Below are 12857 nucleotides of genomic sequence, written 5' to 3'. Positions count from 1 at the left end.
GTACATTTCGAGCTAAATATTGTTATAATTTTTTTAATATTTTGAATAAAATTTTATATTTTGAAAACATTTTAATATTTTATTATAAGAAATAACAGTGATTTTATATATTCAACCGCCTAAAAGTGTACTTATATTTTTCTTTAATATTCATCTCCATCAGTTCGTCAGATAGCTGGATAACTTCAAATGTCTACTAATAACCTTTCACTCTTTCAAACAATGCTTTTCAGTTAATAAAGTTAATTTTGGTTTTCAAGATACTTAGTCTTTGACTTCTTAAGTATAAAAAGTGTGACTACAATGAAAACTTTGGTAAAATTATGATTAGATCGTCGAAGGTCCTTATATTCGTCTCTGATCGTTTTTCTCGAAACTGTTTTGTTAAAGTCGGTCAGTTTCTGGAACTTAAACCGATTTAAGTTTTACACAAGAGAAAAAAATTCTCTAAAAGATTCAGTTTAAGAAAAAAATTTAAAAAAACTGAATGTTTTCTACTGTTGTACTAGCAAAATGGAATTACGAACTTAATTTTTACAACTGCTCATTAATGCCTGTTCATGGCTTCACGATGACATATTTTCTGAAATTCATTCTTCTAAACTTTCATAGCCAATTTAAAATTCTTTTAGGACACTCAAGGCGTTCAGAATCAACCTTTATTTTAGGCTTTGTATTCTCATTAATTCCATTCAATAATTTTATGGGTCTATTTCCTTATATTTTTACAATAACCAGTCACTTAACACTCATTCCTGTATTAGCCTTACCATTATGATTATATTAGTGTTCTTAATGGATTATGTTGCTCTCTATCAAGCGAATTTATGTACGAATGAGGCCCGTAGCAATCAAAAAGAGACCATTCACTTTTAAAGGATAGAATTTAGTCAGTAACCTAGTTGATTAAAGGGAATAAACAATAATCAGGAACCTAAACCTCAACTTAAGTAGATGATTACAGCAAGAGATAAAGCGATAAATGGTTATCTTCGATCTCTGAACAAGCTATAAAGTAGGCACTTGTACCTCTATGCATACATTGATTAATAGTTTCAATATTTTATAGATTCATAATGACCATTTTGAACGGGGAAAGCGATTTTGAAAGCTCTTTTAATCCACACGAAATTATGGATGTCTAAAAAAGCTTCATATTCTCATTTGAGCACAATGATGACTCAGCTGATATATATTTTATAGGATAATATCAGAATTAGGCTTAAGTAATATGAAGTGTCTACTAGAAAAGCAGGTTTCGATTGTTTTCTGTGGAGTTAGTAAGTCAGTTTATATATATGTACTAGGGGATCCGGCCACGCGTTATGGTATACATTTTATGCAATTATTCATATAATAAACTATTCAATACAGTGGAAATTTTATTTACGAATAAAAGCGAAAACGTTTTTGTCGGTATAAGAATCCAAGGGATTGTACTTGAGGTTTAATTTTAAATATGTTCATACAAACAAATTTCATTGGAAAAAATAACGTATTTAAGGCTGCTTTCTCTGTGTCGGGTTACCAGCGTTTCTGTCCAGTTAATAGAGTTCTTAGCTTAAGAGAGCTTGCACTGTATTCTTTATTTATGCATTGTTTTGACTAACCTACCTTCTAAGTTGGTTCGAACTGGACACAGAGTGCTAAATTTTACTAAAATAGGTTCAGTAGTTTAGGAGTTCATCGCGAACAAACAACGTGACACGTACTTTTTATATATAAAGATATGGCTCCCGAGCTCGAGCGAAATGGCAGATAATCTTCTGTAACCACTTCCTTCTAGACCTGGTGCTGACTAGAGCACGCTGAGCAGCCCAAAGCTTACTTTATATGAAAGTTGATTACTTGAAAACTTCAAGCACTCAGTCTGAAAGTGCAATGCCTTATGTACGCTAACATAAGTCTCAGTGACCGTCTCACCCTGTTTAAGTTGCATATAACAAGTATTACACGATTATGTTCAGATTCCAACGTGTTAACATTTTTTGTTAACACAATCACATAACGGAAAACATATTTCAGCATAAATGTCAGCGCTTATACTCGTGCAGCGAATAGCCTTCAAATTCAATTACTAAAATTGGAATTGCAATCGAAACTTGTATTGTGTTCATTCAACTAGAACTCGTACAATTCGAGGAATTTCTTCTATTTTTTCTTTATGCTGTTCTGCTTTGATATGATTTCATATTTTATAATGCTTGGAATGTTTTTCAACTTTTTTATACCCCGAACGAGGTTTGTTTGTAAAACCCAGCAGCAAACGTCAGTATATCAGCCTGTGTGTCTATAGGCGAAATAGTCTCGCAGTTTTTGAGTTATCAATTTGAAATTGCATGCATCTTTTTCTCACCAAGAAGCTACTTACTTGTCGAAATCGCTGATATCGGACCACTATAGCATATAGCTGTCATACAAATTGAACGAGCAAAATCAAGCCCTTGTATGAAAACTTTTTTAGTTGCTAAGATATGTTCACGGAATTTGGTTCAGATTGTTTTATAAGGTAAAAGTACCATCTCCGAAGAAATAATTCAGATCGGACGACTATAGCGTATAGCTGTCATACAAACTGAACGATCAAAATCAAGTCTTTGTGCGGAGAACTTCTAAAGTTGACTGGATGTCTAAACGAAATTTTGGAATAGATTATTATCCAAGGCAAAGGTACCATCTCCGAAGAAATTGTGCAGATCGGACTAATATAGCGTATAGCTGCCATACAAACTGAACGATAAAAATCAAGTCTTTGTATGGAAACTTTTTTATTAGACGAGATGTCGTCACGAAATTTGGCATATATTAAAGTCTCAGACAAACTCACATTTTACAAAGAAATTGTTTAGATCGGACTACTATATCATATAGCTGCCATACAAACTGACCGATCAAACCTATGTCCTTGTATGGAAAACTTTTTCAGTAGACAAGATATCGTTGCGAAACTTTGCACGGTTTATCCCCTATGAAAACGGTACCTTCACCGAAGAAATTGTTTAGATTGGATTACTATATCACATAGCTGCCATAGAAACAGAGCGAACCAAATCAAGTTCTTGCATGGAAAATATTTCTGTTTGTGAAGAGTCTTGTAGCAGCAGTGTCGGTGCAGCCGCATTTAAGTTTTTTTTATTTTTTACATATTCTTCTTTTGTATTTATTTTTGTTTAGTCGATTTCACTCTTGCGAAATTTCTTCTGTTGCATACCTGTATTTAAGTGCGCACACACACTTACGTTTTCGCTTGTGTAAACGCTTAAGCTCCAGCTTCTGTATCTCCTCCAAAGTTTTCTCAGCTATTACACTCATACAGCATTCCTTAAGGCTAGCGCACTCAAGAAACTTTCTCAACCTGCTTTGCAGCGAAATTCAGCACAAATTGTTCAAGTGGAAAATCTTTGGCATTCACTTTAATGCTCAAGCTTTGTAGCGAAGTAGCAGCGCTTTGGTAAGCCAAACATGTGCTAACATTGAACAAATATCTGTTTTTTCCATATATATATGTACATATATATAGATATATGTATGTATGTGTATATGTAGTCGTGTAGACACGCAACCGTTGAGTAAACACTCAGACAGGTGAAGAGGCGAGCAAGTCAAGCGCTGTTGCAACTTCGCGTTGTGCAACTCAAAGCTACTCAAAGCCAAAATTGTTGAGGAAACTACATATACAAGGTTTTTATTTGTTTGTATATATATATATATATATAACTGTATATATGTATAAGTATACGTGGGAGTTTGCATGACCGCTTGCGCGTCCTGAAAACCCACTGTGCCGCTGTACAAATTTACTCAAGCATACTCAACCCGGCCAGCTGGCGCGGCTGCGGCACGTCCAGGTGCCAAAGTGGCAACTACCAGCTGCCAGTTGTGCACACATACGCGCGCCAACGCCGCCTTTGCGCTGTCCGCACTCGGACGCTTCGCTGCACTTAACTGCACAAAATGGGCACAAATGTTTGCGATTACATTTGGGAGTATCAAAAGCGAAGCAAAAAAAAAGCAGAAGCGAAATAAAAACACAACAACAACACGACAAACTCAAAATTCCATCAAGTGTTGCGCTGTGGCAGGCAAGCAAATATAAAAGCGCATACTCAACGCTACAGCTAGGCAAACATTTGTGGCACAAAGGCGGCTCAGCAACTCAGGTGCGCAAAAAAATGTTCGGCAATTTCTTTTATTTATTTTTCATTTTCACCATTTGCACCTGAAATGCGCCAAAGGTGCCCTAAATTGTGCAACAGGAGAACTGTAAACTGCATGTGCTGGCTTGTACACTTTTTTTATTTTTGTATATCCTCCTGCTTTTTGTAAGAAACTATTTGCGTCCCCTACTCGCTCCGCTCGAAAGTCTAGTGAAGGCCATTGCTTGTCATGTTGCTTATCGCTTCACATGCTACTCACATCACACACACATATATATATATATATATATATATATATACATATACTTGTATACTTCTGTATACCGTTTCGCCCGATAATCGCTGCAATTTTCGTTAATGCATTTCTAAGCATTGGATTATAATTGATTGCATTCGATGTGTAGCATACACTTGGGCGCACACCGGCTGCCATACAATACATGCTTTTGTGTTTGTGTGCGCTTTACAGCTCTCAAGCATTGCAGAATAAGTTATGCGCTTGCAATTGCTTGCAGCTTTAGCTTTACCGTTAGTTGGTTGGCTTTTTGCACGTCACGTGAAATTACATAAATATTTATGGCGTTTGCGCGAAGACATTAAAATCAATCAGTCTTAAGTTCACTTAATGCACTTAATCCATTTTGCCATTGCCAGTAATTATTTGCAGGGATAATTGAATTTGTTTATTGTGCAAGCGACGTGAGTGCTTATGCTCTTATATCATATTTGTCAACGCGACGCAGTTGTGCGCGATAATGTAGTGAGATGCAGCTAGATAGTTCATTGCAGATGAAGTGTTCATTATGAAAATTGCATCAGTTAAAGGGTTCAAAATTTAATTGAAACGTGTATTATACGAGTATAAGGTTTCTTCGATAAGTATTGAACTTAATTATTTATCGATAAATATCGGTTTATCTAAAAATATCGGTTTCTTATAGAATCAAAAATATAAGTAATCGTTTATTAGAAACTAAACTATTATATTTAGTTTTTTTTCGTTAGTTATCGAAGTGAATTATGTATCGATAAATATTGATTTATCGAAATATATCGATAAATAATAGAAACCAAATACAAAATAGTCTTTTATTAAAAACTAAACTATTCGATTAGGTTTTTCAACAATTATAGAAACTAATTTTTTATCGATAAATGTCGGTTTATAGAAATACAACAATTTATAATAGAATGTAAATAAAAAGTAATCGTTTGTTAGGAACTTAACTATTTTATTAGGTTAATTTGATATTTATCGAAGTGAATTATTTATCGATAAATATGTGTTTATCGAAATATATCGCTTTATAATACACCAAAATAAAAAGTAATATTTTATTAGAAACCCTATTATGTTTTTGCGATAATTATCGAATTATTTTATTTTCGATAAATATCGGTTTATCTAAAAATATCGATTTATTATAGAATCAAAAAAAAAGTAATTGTTTATTAGAAACTAAACTATTTTATTTAGTTTTTTTTCGTTAGTTATCGAAGTTAATTATGTATCGATAAATGTCGGTTTGTCGAAAATTATCGATTTATAATAGAATACAAAAAGAGCAACGTTTATTGGAAAAATAAATGTTTTTGATTCTGTAATCGATAAATATTTTATCGAAATATATCCATTTCTAATAGATAATTATCGAAGTTAATATATTTATCGATAAATATAAGATTATAGAAAATAAAATATATCGATTTATAATTTATCGATAAATATATCGATTTATAATTGAATTCAAATAAAAAGTAATCGCTTATTACAAAGTAAACTCTTCTTTAATTTGTTGACAACATTGTAATGCAATTCAAAACTTATTTGCTTATAGAAATACGTAACTAGAATACTACAAGCAACACCTATTAACGAACTTATCGATAATTTTCCCAAACTGCAGTATTTCATACAGGTCATGCAGTAGCTAAACTTGGCAGCTATAGATTTCTGAAATTTTGAATAATGCTTAGATATGATTCAAAAATGTCTTTATCAATAATATTTGGTTAAATATTGTTCTTGTGAATTTTAGATCGGTTTTCCTTTGACAATTTCAAAGCAAACACTTAATTATTTTCAAGTGAAACTTTCTAAGTTTCATACTGAAATATAGTCTTCAGCACTTCAACCATAAAGTATAAGGCTAACACTAGTTTACAGTCATTTTGCGACTCTGATCGTGGAGGCTATTTCTTGCTACTTTTGGGTTTCCTAAAACCGAAAATGATAACACGTAGGATTTTGTGGGTTTTAGTCAAGGGTTGTAGGGGTCATATCACCACCATTTACTAAAATAACAAAAATTGCTGTACGTGATGGAAAATTTTTGAACGCAAATACGTAATCTGGACACTTTATATGCTCCACAGAACTCCTAATACATCAGTCCAAAGTTTTTCCTCAGATTTTTTGAGTACTGTAATTTTGAACAGTGCAACTGTAAGTTATGACACAAACCCGAAAGTAGATTTAGTGTGAGGTATGGCTAAAATGGTTAATCGCCACCCGAAAGTTCATGGCTTCAAACTCTTACGATATCAAATAAATATTATAGAAAACAACTTTTCTTGTTGTGTGTCGTGTTTTTCTCATAACTGTATATCTTTGTGCCTAAAATAGATAAAATTGTGCGAAAACTTGACCTAGTCCTCATATAATAAATACCCGACTTTTTTTCAAAAATCCGACTGACTTTGCTCCATATTATTGGTGATTGTATATGAGCTTCCTTAATGAAACCCAGGGAACATATGAGTATTTTAGTATGTGGCATGATAATAGATAACAGATAAAATCAAGTTGATACTGCCAAACTTCCATATACTATGATACGATCTATGATATGATATATGATTTTCATTTTTCTTACAAATCTTATGTCGAATTTGTTTGATTCCAATTAGCAAAAGTATAAGATGTTCGGTGGCACACGGCCTTAGCCCTTTCTTACTTGTTTCAATATACATCTCTATTTAATTATCCTTTCTAATTCTTCTATCTTGTAATTTTGGTTTTTTTTTCAGATTTGTGTTTTAGTGTTTAAATTGTGAATGTGTGAAAAGTGTTTTCTTGGGAATGAAACGAATAAAGTTCGAAAGCTTAGGTAAGTGCGCTGATCTGATGTAAAAACATTTTATATATATATTATATACCTTATATGCTATTACTAGAGAGTAGTCGAAAAAGTCTTTTCGTATTTCTAATCAACATATTCAAGTTATTCAACTTCAACTTGTGGTTTTTTATATTTATAATGAACTTTAATGAACCAAATATGTACCATTTTGGTCGAACACTTTTTGCCATTTTTACCCTAGAGACATTATTCCATTAGTGTAAAACATTCTTGGTTCCTTGGCGAAAAACTGCGTCAAGTAATTTTCACAGGCTTCTTTTGAAGCCAACTTTACTCCATTAAAGAGCTTCTACATTGACTGAAACAAATAGTAGTCCGATGGCGCGAGGTCAAGGTTATACGGTGTATGCATCAAATCTTCCCAGCCAAGCTCTCGGAGTTTTTGCCGAGTCATCAAAGATGTGTGGGGTCTAACGTTGTCCTGATGGAAGACAAAGTCCTTTCTGTTAATCAGTTCTAGCCATTTTTTTCGTTTGTTTGCTTCAAACTCATCAGTTGTTGACAGTAAAATGTAGAATCAATCGTTCCACTAGGCTGGAGCAGCTTATAGTGGACGATTCCTTTCCAATCTCACCAAACACTCAGGATAACCTTTCGAGTCGTCAATCCTTTCTTTGCGACCATTTGTTGAGCTTCACCACGCTTGGACCATGATCTTTTTCAAACATTATTGCCGTATTTGATCCACTTTTCGTCTCCTGTTTCCATTCGCTTCAGAAATGGTTCGATTTCATTTCGTTTCAGCAAAGAATCGCAGATATCAATTCGGTCCATTAAATTTTTCATATACAATTCATGTGGTAACCTAAAATTGAGCTGCTTTTTGTAGCCAGCCTTTTTTAAATAATTCAAGACCATTTGATGATTAATGTTAAGTTCCTTAGCGATGTCATAGCTGCTTATTTGACGGTCTGGACAATCTTTTTCATAATTTCATCGACTTTTTCAAACTTATGTTGACCACATCGTTCATATCAAAATTTCCAGAACGAAGTAGCACTGAAGATGATACAACATCGTCTCCGTAAACTCACAAAACGCATTTTCCATCAAAAATTTCAAAATATGATTTCTTCATTAACTCATTTTTGAACAGCGAAAATTTAATTTTTTTGGTTAAATTTTCGCACCTTTGACTAGAGATATACGACATCTATTGACAAAATATTACATAAAATGATTTTCGTTTTTCTGTCAAACTTATACTGAATATGTCGGTTAGTGTATGAGCCATTTGGCAAATCGCTCTATCTTCAAAATATCTGTAAAATTTCAAATACCAATGAACAAGTTGTCATAAAATCGACTTACTAGAATCTTAGCAAAATTGTGTAAATTACATATATGTATTAAATTTAACGAATTTGTTATTCCAAGAAACACCAAGTGTGATTTCTGCGGTTAATTTGCGACAGCGACACATTTGTGACTTATTTGTACAAAGTGCTCAACTCAGAAGCAAGCTCTTGTTGTAGAAAATCAATTTGCCACACCAAATTACATGCGCAAACACGCACAGCCATAAGCTACCACATTGGCATAGGCTGCGCCAAAGGGTTATTAACGCAGTTAACATAACCGCAGCTGCGCAAAACAACCACGCAACAACAACACGCACGCATAAGCAATTACCACCAACGCCGAATTATAGTATAAATTATTAATGAGCGTCAAATTGTAACCGCAAGTCAAACTTGCTATCCCCCAATACACACATACACATACATAGCATTATGAGCTCATCCATATTAATATGAAAATGCCAGTTGTGCGTGGCGTATGAGTAACATGTTGAACCGCAACGGCGCTCACCTGCTTGCTTATGTACACATATTCATACATATATACATACGTGCGTAAATGTAAATAGCTGTCACGCTGCCATGCCACTCGCGCAATGTCGAAATGTTGCAGAAATTAATTTCCGCTTTTTCGGCTTGCAGCTGAAAACCCAACAAGGAGTATTCAAAGAATTTGTAAGCGTAAGCGCTGAAATTAATAACGCATAATTTTCGCCAAAAATTCACTACACATTTTCCGTTACGAAACCGAGTCAGCAGCTCTACTTAAGCAGCTAGCTGCATGCCACACGCTTGTGTTGCCTGCCACACTGCTGCTTATGCCTGCTGATGAGTAGCGGTTATGCGCACATTTTTATGAGAAATTCTCACGAAATATTTTTGATGGCAAAGTATTTGGTTTTAACTCAACGCTGTGGCATCAACTTCGTCATATCATATTTTTAGCGGCAGCTACCGAGCCGTGGTTGTGAAGTGATTATATTTGTGGTGAAGAAAAAGTTGACAATACTTTGAGCACGTTGGGGAGTGGTGTAGGAAGGCTGCGATTGATATTTTTGTTAGTGTTATTGCTTTAGGTATAGATTTCAAGCCGCAAGTACTTGCTGCTGTTATTTATGTAGTTTAAACATTGTTGTTGCGCTTTAAACGCAAGCAGAAGAAGTTAGCTGACACTCACGCAAAGTATCAACGCAGCCGAAACTTGTAGACTTTTGTTAACTCAAGGAAAATTGTTACTTTCAATACTTTTTTTTCTATTTCTCACTTTCTCTCTCTTATATTTGAAAAATTTTTGGTATAAAAGAAAATTATGAAATATTATTTAAGTCAGATAAATTCTCTTTTAGTAGAGAACTCGTGGGAAACTTTTGTGGCTTAAATGTGGAGAAAAGGAAAAATTGAGGAAAGGGGTGTCAATCTTCATATTTTGAACTTGAACCGTTGTGCTGGAGCTGCAATTCTCTTAAAATATCTTACTTTCAGCTTTAGCAAGAATTTTGGATTTTGATTTTACTAAGAATTTTGGTTAGTAACTTGCAAAGGAATTACTTTGAATTGTGACAGCTTTTTTTTTAGTAAAGAATTGAAATAAACTTAACTTCAGAAATCTGAAAACTTCTCACTAAAAAACGCGCAAGAAACTAATACCCTCAGCACGCCAGGCGTCTTTCTCTTTTTTTCACCGCCGGTGAGATAGCACAGCAGATTTATCCATGTGCTGGACTCTGTTGAATCCTGGCTCAATGGAATTCTTGGTCAAATTTAACAATTATATCAAAGAAAGAAAAGGAAAAAAACTTAAGCAACCTTAAATTAGGAAATTTGTAGGCAAGAAAGAAAGTAAATTTCTTCACAAAAAAACTTTAATCACCCAGCCAACTAAAACTCCTAGTAAACTAAGTGGCAATCTGTTTTTTAACAGCGTTGACCAGTTGAAGAAGGCCTTGACAGGTGGACAATTCGAATTAGACTAGTGCTGAATTCCTCTCACCACAGAACTCTCGGTCATAGCTAGTCTAGGCTATATAAGTTTTATGAACTATTAAAAGAAATTCTCAAGGAAGAGTACCAAAAATGAGAAATAGTCAGAAGGAGATAGAGCACTTTTATCTTAATATCGTGAATTTCATTTGATATAAAGTTAGTGATGTCAAAGCTTTGTTGTATAAAATGCAACAGGAATAAAGCCTCGGATCATTTTGTCGACATTGTTCTAGAAGTCCAATCTCACGATTTTGGTTGATATAATTGCTTTACGTTTTTTAAGTGAACGGACCTTTTTCCGATATTAATTAGTAATAGGCAAAAAATAGTAAGACTTTGTTCTTAATATTTAAATTCTTAATTTCTTCTTCAAAATTTATGTCATCCCCCTTCTTGACTCCAAGACTACACTTGTGCCAATTTTTTTTCAATCCCCGAAATATTTGTTAGAGTAAATTGCCGGAATAGTCTTCAATGCGCGATTCACGTTTAATTTCTTCAATTGACTCAAAATGGTTTCTCCGAAGCAGTCGCCTAAGTTTGCTAAATAGCCAGAAGTCACACGGAGTTAAATGCGGTGAATGAGGTGGCTACGGCACGATATTGCTTGAAAATTTGGCGAAAAACTCACGAAGAATCAATGCAGTAACGACGTGCATTATCGTGGTGTAAAAAAAAACGGTCCAAATGATACCTCTTTTTGTTGACAAATATTATTCTTTTTGCTTGGCCGAAAATTCGAAACTTCGATAAGAAAACTGTCAACATAACTTGATTTTTGATTTTTGACCTGCTCTAACGTGGCTTTTCGGCACATCTTTGCCTCGATATTCGGACGATTGATGATCTGTTAGTCGGAAAGCATTGTTTCACAGACGTTTACGCGACACTGTTTTTTGGAAGCACTCATGCTTTCACTTTTCTTAGACCCAAATGGTTTTCATTGATTCTTCCGATATTCCAACGATGCTAGTGAGAGCTTTGAGTGGTAATCACCGATTCTCAAGCATCAATTCCTTTGTTTTGTTGATATTTTGATCATCAGTTCATGTTGGTGGCCGTTCTAGCTGTGATTTGTCGTCAACGTGTTCTCGAGCCTCTTTGAATAATTTGTACAAATCAAAAACACTTGCTCGTGACAAACAAAATGGGTTTCCCAATGTTGATTACGTTTTCGGATGTTAACAGTACATCATCCTTAGCAATCTCGTCCACTATTTCATTGCCCCGATGCCTTTGCGGCCTGGCACTCAGAAGAAGTGAAGTTGCTTGCTTCTGACAACACTATCCACTGCCGCCTTTGAACTTTCTTTCCCCCCCGGTGATTGCCCAGTCACCATTACCCACCGAGTTATCCCCGAATGTTCTTTATGTAAATTCCTCTGCAGCCAGTAGTCATATGCCTATTTTGCTGTGCAGTTTTCACGTTTTCACCGAAGAGGTCTATAGATGGCAGGTTTAGCACCAGTTTAAGAGCCGCAGGTGGAGTTATTATGAAAGCTCCTGTTATGCACAGGTCAGCGAGTCTCTGAACCCTTTTCATTGCTTTATGGTAGGTGGATTTTCGTATGCCTGTACACCATACTACTGCACCGTAGAGCAGAATTGATCTTGCAATAGCTGTGTAGCACCAGTGTATGAGAGAAGAAGGAAGCCCCATGCCGAGCATCTGCCTATACGCATACCAAACATTGTTACCTTTCCCCACTCTTTCTTACACGTTATGCCTCCACAGCACTTTGCTGTCCGAGACTACCTCAAGGTACTTGGTGCGATCCTTGAGTGAGAATTGTATTCCATTGATCGAAGGGAACCTATATAGAGGAATTTTGTGCTTTCTTATGAACACAAGTAGATCCCTTTTTACCGAGTTCAACCCCAGACAGGCTTGCGATGCCCAATTCTGGACTGTCAAAAGGCTTCTGATTCAACGTTGTATAGCCAGATCAACACCTATTGACTGGGTACTGTGCAGAATAGCTTCCGTAGAAGCTCAAGAATTGCTACTTTTCTATTATATAAGTATGTTAGCTCTAAAAACTAGCACCGTTCTTTCGACTATCCTCACCACTCGTGCCTTGCAAAGCTTTTAAAGCCATTTTTCCCAAGTATGTGTTTTGTTGTTGCTCTAACGCTGTGATATTTAAATGAAATCTCTCTCCAAATGCATGCATTTCTGCAAAGCTTCTCCCGAAACACCTTTAAAATATTTAAATAATAAAAGCGTATGAAAATCCACCGTTGGCATTGTAGAATTTGCCGCGATTGTGTCA

At 35.0% G+C, this 12857-nt stretch overlaps 1 protein-coding gene and 1 long non-coding RNA gene across 8 annotated transcripts in view; one reads left to right on the top strand and one right to left on the bottom strand.

Moving 5' to 3' along the window:
* LOC126752951 (uncharacterized) overlaps positions 1–12857 on the top strand; it is a 241550-nt gene that overhangs the window by 115351 nt on the left and 113342 nt on the right. For all 5 annotated transcript variants that reach the window (XR_007666070.1, XR_007666067.1, XR_007666069.1 and 2 more), the window contains one exon: positions 7188–7267. This is a non-coding gene — a long non-coding RNA (uncharacterized LOC126752951). The remainder of the gene's footprint in view (positions 1–7187; positions 7268–12857) is intronic.
* Positions 1–12857, bottom strand: part of LOC126752944 (receptor-type tyrosine-protein phosphatase N2) — a 173062-nt gene that overhangs the window by 69910 nt on the left and 90295 nt on the right. The window lies entirely within an intron of this gene.

This window comes from Bactrocera neohumeralis, chromosome 3, assembly GCF_024586455.1.
Source record: "Bactrocera neohumeralis isolate Rockhampton chromosome 3, APGP_CSIRO_Bneo_wtdbg2-racon-allhic-juicebox.fasta_v2, whole genome shotgun sequence".
In the NCBI taxonomy this organism is placed as follows: domain Eukaryota; kingdom Metazoa; phylum Arthropoda; class Insecta; order Diptera; family Tephritidae; genus Bactrocera; species Bactrocera neohumeralis.
This window is presented reverse-complemented; position numbering and strand designations above follow the sequence as displayed.